A 7,165-nucleotide genomic window follows, 5' to 3' on the forward strand; every position below is an offset into this window, starting at 1 on the left:
TTGCTATTATTGTTTCTGATATTTTTGTTTGATAATTTTTATGAGTTTTCCATGTTATTTATTTTTCTCTTTCTATTTATTTGAGAGTTTTATTCCATTCATTCATTTTTTTTGTTAGCCAGAGACAATTTTTATTCTCATTTTAAATCTTTTCATTTCTCATTTTTATTGCATTTTTTCCTCTACTCCTATTCTGACTCTGCTTACTCTCACCACTTTCACTCTACTTACTTTTTTGAAATATGTTCCAATAATTATATTATAACCAGGATATATATTTTTTTTTTGCAGGTTAACCTTGTTATTTCCTACTCCATCTCTTCACTTTGTGCTGCTCTGGAGATCATTTAAAACATAATATTTTATGTACAGTGGATACATATTTTGGTTTATGCTGTGATCATTATTGGAGTTTAGTCTCTCCTGACAGGAGCCAATGCGAACTTGGTGTGAAGCAAATTGACTTAGAAGCCACTGGCTTCTTACAAAGCTGTGTCAGGTTCAGCACTGCACTGGAGATGGGTGGACCAGCTGGAGCCACACAGCTACACAGCCTTTCAGAGTTGGGTGTGGCCTGTCAAGATGCCAATCAACTTCATTGCTGCAAGAACCCTAACACACCAAAAAGCAATATTCCTCCCGCTAAAAACTTATCTCTGCCTTTGATCTACTCTCCCTTAAATAAACAACTTGATCCTTTTTCTAGTTGTTCAGTTCCAGCTTCTACTGGGATTGGGGAACCTTTCAGGAGCTCTGCTTTCCTTTTCAAACTTAATTTCTGGCTCTGTCTCTTATTTCCTTACTAATTACTTGAGACTTTCTTTTTCCCAGGTGGCTTACACCTTCTGAGCAGGAAACTACCCTGGCAAGGTGATGGTGGCTCTGTGATACTCTCCCCTTACAGAGATACTTGTGAGTGAAAGTAACATGTTAAACATGCTCATTTTTCAGATGTGATCCTCATCTATAAACCCTGTCCAGGAAACATCCCAAAGAGAAACTTGCACACTCCAAGTACCCAGGAGACACTATGGAACAGAAATCCATTCAAATGCATGGAAATCCACAATTTACTAACACAGACAACATGAGAACAGAGGAAAAATACACCTCCCAAATTTCATGATTTCTCAATAATTGCATCCAATGACTTAGGTCTAACAACATCTAGATACTAAGAAAAAAATATGTTTAATAAGTGAATTGATTTCTTGAAAGGAAATGACATAAAATCAATAGAAACTGTATGTATATTAACAGAAAAGTACCCATCCTGAATCATTTTCCATTAACAGGCAGTTTTGGGTCTCATTTAAGTCTGGTATCTTCCTCAGTAAAGACACAGGAATCCATGGAGAAAAACATCGTTAACCTTGTCATGGGTGACAGCTAATGTGAAATTAAACACTGAGCCTTTGGGAATGAAGCTATTTTTACATGAATGTGTTCAGCGGTCATTGCATTTATGCATGTTCCTAGTTTCAACTGATATGATATTCTGCAATTTATCATTCACCATTTAAGGCTGTCACATAGATGAAAATGCAAACATTATTGGAAAATAGTAGTGCAATTACTTGCATAAAGTTTATCTGTCATTCACCTTGATTGCTAAAGCTATTTTGATATTGATGACCAGTTAACTTCTCTGTACTTAAATATTTAATTACTATGTTTGGATTTTCAAAGAGTACTGTAGTAGGTCATTTCAATTGGCATCTGGAAGCAAGAAAAAGAATTTAAATGGACACATATGCCTACCTTTTGCTGGTGATGTGCAGTATCATCCATATCATGAAGCCTCTTCTGTTCTGCCTCAGATGATCTGTCCAAATTTAACTCTGCTGACAAATGCACAGATAAACTTAAAATACTTAAAAAAATTCATGTGAAAGACAAATTATCCAAATTATAAAAAGGAAGAGTACTAATAATCATATAATTTTATTTGTCCAGTTATATTTTTATTGAAGTTTTACTTTAGAAGAATATATATCATGTGTGAAATTTTTATTGCTGTTTGTGTGTGGGCCTATGTATTTTACCCCCAAACATGTGTATCCTTGCAAAATACTATAATGCTTACTTCAGATCCCAAGTCTTTATACTGGGAGACAGGGTGTTTTTTCAATTCCAGGGTTTGCTGTAAACCTGAGAGGCTGCCTCTGCCTCTCAAGTACCTGCAATTATGGATGTGTGTCTCTGAACCCCATGCATACTGACATCATTGAAGAGTAATTTTACTGGTCCAATACCTCAGAAAACCATGTGGGGAGACACTAGGTATTCACCATGTATGATGCCTATAATAACTCACAACTTGATCCATTCAAGTTGAATGAAAATTTCACAGTAAAAAATTTAAGTTTCTTTGTACACTATAATCATCACACTGTTTACTATCTCCTCCTCAATTATTAAATTTTAAAAATCCATTGTACTTCATTGTGTTCCAAATAAATGATTGCATTTACACCTTAACAGAATGAATTCCACATTATTTTTCATTTTAGCTTCCACTTCTTCTCATATATTTTTTTCAATCAAAATTGCCTCTGTCTTGCAAAACATTCACGATTATGCCTGTTATTCCTGACATAAACTGGTTTTCTTTCCTTGGGACTACCTCAGACAGATTACAACTTTTGTGCTGAGTAATAAACATGTGAGCTGTAAAGTATTCATTTTCCTACCCAGTTCATCAGTTACTGGACTTGAGAGGACTGCTTTTATATCATATTACTGTCAAAAGCTTTATTTATTTCCACCTGTAATTGAATTTGTGGTAAGAACTAGAGGAGAAAATAGGGGACAGGGATGATGTCTTTTCTAGAGATAGAGATTAATGGAGACTTCAAAAGTGAGGTTATCTGCCAGAGGGAGGAAATGCTGAGGGCATGTGAGACTGTACATACACACAGGGCTTAAATGGAACATGCCTGACTGACTATAGGGATTGGCAAGGAGAACTGCCAGGGGACATCGCAGGCAGAGAGAGGGATCAAAATACACAGTGAGGAAAAATTTGTATTAAGAAAGATTCTTAGGAAATTTAAGATGCACGGAAATCCGTGTCTTATGGTCATATATGCACTATACGCATAAATAGTAAAACCAACCTCAATGTGATAAGCATGTGACCTTGAGTGGCATGTGCACGAATGGAGATGAATAGTGAGAAGGCAGCAGTGCACTAGAAAATTGATGCAGGCCTGATTGGATGGAATTTTTCCAAAAATACAGAGGGTATAAAATTTTCAGTGAGATTTATGGAACCCATTTTAATTAAATGAACAAGAAAGAAAGTGGCTCTGTGTGCTTTGAGATCCCGACTGTAATGCAAGGTTTCAAATGGGATGTGTAATAAAACGTAGGAACTGTGAATGTTGTTTTCATGTACCATGTAGTTTCTTCTGTAAAAATATCTTCCTGTGTTGAAGGAACTCATTTAGGTGCTTGGTGCACAATTTTCTGAAACCTGGATTTAGAAAACCCACTAGAGAATTAGAGAGGTCTGTGGGAGACGTTCAGTGAGACAGCAACTTTTTGCTTAGCATGCAAAAAGACCTTTTTTTAGTGCCCACAATTGAGGTAAAATAAAGAAATAAAATATGTCATAGAACGATTAGCAAACACTTCCTTGGTATGTGCAAGCACATTCTTGATTTACAACTCAGTCAAAATTTCTGGAAAACTGTTTGCCAATAAATAACACATTCATTTTATATAAAAGCAGTAAAATGAATTACATGTGTGTTGAGTAAAGTCACAAGATTCAAAGTACTAAAACCAAACCAGGAATGTGGGTTCAGTAATATTTGCAGTTAAGTTTCCAGAGGAAAGATCATTTTTGAAATGATCAATTATACAATTATGTCGAGATGCAGAATGAACTGTATTTAAAGGAGGAAAGAACACCCCTGAGAAATTCAATGTCAAAGCTTTTAAAATGTGGCAGTACACATCTTTAGTGAATCTTATCAGAATCTATTAATCCATTTCATTATAAGTCCTTTTCCAATCCCTTATTTGCCTTATAATTAACAAGACTAAAGTGGTGATGTAAGTGCGGGGGAAGATATAATTGTTTGCTCATCATGGAGAATTTTCTGATGTATGTGTTTACAGAAAGTCAGCTAACACCATCTGGGTGTTTATCCATACCCATGTGGGAAACTGATATAGCTTCCTTTCCTGTATAAGGTGGCTCAACCAACACCAATTTTATTTTTCCTCTGTTGTGTGAAGAAAGTGATCCAACATCTATGAAAAAAAAAAAAAAAAAAAAAAGAAAGGAATATGATAAAGCACAAAGGATTCAGACTAGTCCATCAAAAAATTGTTCTGAAATCTTGCAGAAATTGCAGATATCAATAAACTATTATGGGGGCTGGGGATGTGGCTCAAGCCGTAGCGCGCTCGCCTGGTATGCGTGCGGCCTGGGTTCGATCCTCAGCACCACATACACACAAAGATGTTGTGTCCGCCGAAAATTAAACAATAAAAAAATTATTTAAAAAAAAAAAAAAAAAAAAAAATAAACTATTATGTTTTGAAGAAATTGGTAAATAAGAGTAATGGTGTTGGTTTTTGAGGAGTAAACTGCATAAAGATTTCTGGTTCCAGTTTGAGTCTGATGTGGCATATCTACAAGGCTTTTAAAGTATTTTCAAAAAAGTCCCAGTTCAGAACAACATTTGTCCTCTAGAGTTCAGAAGGTATCTCAGCAGTACTGTGGATTCTTGGCATGTAAGCAGCATGGTTTCCCAACGAAGCACCAAAAAATAATGGCTTAAACAAAATTAATGATACTAATGATAAGAATAGTATGAATGGAAATATTAGCTTTCTTTAAAACAATTAATTCTTCAAAAATGCAATGTTGCTCTTCTGAATGACATATATGGATGCCTCACACATTGTGGGGCCTGCTACATATGGAGGAGAGAAATTGGCAGCTGTAGGTTGCCTTTATTCTTCCAGCCCCCACTAGTTCTAATCATCTCTCCATCAGATATTGATATGAAATGAGACAAACTGTAAAGCCCTGAAGAGTATTCTCTCCATTTACTCATATTTCCTAGCTAAATTTCATGATTCCTCCTTCATTTTCCCTTCCCTTTAGCTTTTCAAAAAGAACCCTAGAGTGGAGGCTTGTTTCTTTCCATTTTACATTCTTTGAATGGATTTTTGCCCACTTTCTTTCCTGGCAATGTAACAAATTTATCATGGAAATATAATTTCTTCATCTTAGTCTTTTGAGTCCCTCTCAATTCTCAAGAGACATGTTTAGAATGAACTCAATATTTGTCCTTGCAATTGATCTGCTTGTGTCCTAAACTGCAGGAACCCGTAGCTGTTCTTGCATATTTCTCAAAAGGACATTCCAAAGGATCTTTGGAATCACTATAGAATGTAATGGACATGGAGAAGGAAAGACTTGCTCAGTCAGAATGAGATTTTGGACATGATCCCCAAGAGATGATTCCTTATGTTTTCAGAGTTCCAGTGTGAAATTTGTCAGTTTCCAATTCCTCTAAGTTAATTTGAATATAGCTCTGGATTTTACCTTAGGATGTCCCTTCAAAGTCAAGTTTAGAAGAATCTGTAATCTTTTTCCAACATTAATTTTAGATACCTGTGGGTTTCAGGAATGCTCCACAACTATTTGTACTTCTTTTGCCTTTTCCATTTGCTGTTTCTTCACTGTGTTTTTGTCCTAGGGTGTAACAAAATGTTGTCACTAAATTTTGTACATGCCTAATCATTTATGGTAAATAAACTTAGCTTTGTGGCATCAAGTGTTTATTCCTCAATTCATTTCCAAGTGTGAATAAGTCATGAAGGTTCAGAAAGATGTACTCTCCCCTTCATTCATCTTTGTAGTTTGAAACTCACAAATTCTTCCCACATTTTGAAAACCCTGCTCTTTACCTTTCTCATATGTGGCTTGAATTTCCCGCCCTCTCCTTGGTAAAACTTATTCCTCTTTTTCTTTTTGACTCCATGTACTCACTGTCTTTCTCAGTCTTCATTACATCTTCTTCTTGCTTTTGCCTTATTTTAGATTTACCCGTGATAGAAGCATGTCTTAAATGCAACTCACAATTGTATTCATTTAGCAATACTCCCAATTTAACCTGTGAATGAAACCTAAAAGATGCCACTTCTTATCTTCCTTTTTCCTTGCTAGCTACTTAATAGACATATTCTTTGAACAATTACTCTATGCTAGTGCTCATATTTTTTGGCAATAGTCTCTCTATTATATTTTGTATCCTATGTGTATCTTACCTTTTACATATCCTTTTATTCCTTTTTTTGTGGGTGAACGGAATACACCAAATAGACAAGAAGTACACTCATTATCTTGCTCAGAATCACTCTGTTAAAAATAATGTCAGTTATGAGTTACATATAGATTTCATCATCACTCTTTAGACACCACCATGTTCATAGATATGAAGTCATTGCAATTGGAGATAAGACCATTACATTTTGTGCAACAGTACTTTCCAAATGAGACACTATCTTATGCATTCCAGATGAAGCTGAGATGCTTTCCTTCATCTGGCTTCTGCTGGGGTAAAACCAGGAAGAATTAAGAGAGAATGTGTTCCCTGATAACAAACACTGATATGCATATATCTAAAACAATTTAAATCAGTGCTTAACTAGCAAACATACTCAGCAATACTATAAACACAACAGAAAATTTATTTAAAACTCTCTTGAGAAATGGACTTGATATTATACAGATTCAACATTTAAAACAATAAAGGGCAATTTTTAGTGTTAAAATTGATGTGTTAAGAGATTTTCAAATCTGTCACTTTGTGTAGAAATAAAACACACTTGGACTTGTTTGAGTCACAGAGCTTGGAAAACATGAATGTCATTTAGAAAAATATATATAGTCAAAAATTTATTTTAAAAAGAGAGAAATTCAGAATGAAAATGTGTCTATATTTTATGTATACAAATGGGCACACTCAATTTGGTTAGAGTATGCAACACTTTTCATTGAAGAATAACTAAAAGGAATTCCAAGAAAGGAAGACACTAGCAAAGTATCATGCTGTGTTTACTGTCTGAATATTTTCAAAGCACTCAAGGAAATACCATTCAAAACTGCATTAACATTTCAGTTTTCCCCAGTCAGAAG

The 7,165-nt window shown here is 35.0% G+C and overlaps 1 long non-coding RNA gene across 2 annotated transcripts; it reads right to left on the minus strand.

Moving 5' to 3' along the window:
- Positions 1 to 6: 6 nt before the first annotated feature.
- On the minus strand, positions 7 to 7,121 carry LOC124101053 (uncharacterized). 2 transcript variants are annotated; one of them, XR_006854520.2, is made up of 3 exons: positions 6,295 to 7,121; positions 5,639 to 5,719; positions 7 to 1,844 (listed from the first exon to the last, which is right to left on the minus strand). It is a non-coding gene; the product is annotated as an uncharacterized LOC124101053 (long non-coding RNA). The 2 variants fall into 2 exon arrangements; XR_006854519.2 differs by having other exon boundaries at positions 7 to 1,841; positions 6,295 to 7,108.
- Between the last annotated feature and the right edge of the window lie 44 nt (positions 7,122 to 7,165).

This window comes from Marmota monax, unplaced genomic scaffold (assembly GCF_021218885.2).
Source record: "Marmota monax isolate L192 unplaced genomic scaffold, Marmota_monax_Labrador192_F-V1.1 WCK01_AAM20220418_F8-fsc02935, whole genome shotgun sequence".
NCBI classification, from domain to species: Eukaryota; Metazoa; Chordata; class Mammalia; order Rodentia; family Sciuridae; genus Marmota; species Marmota monax.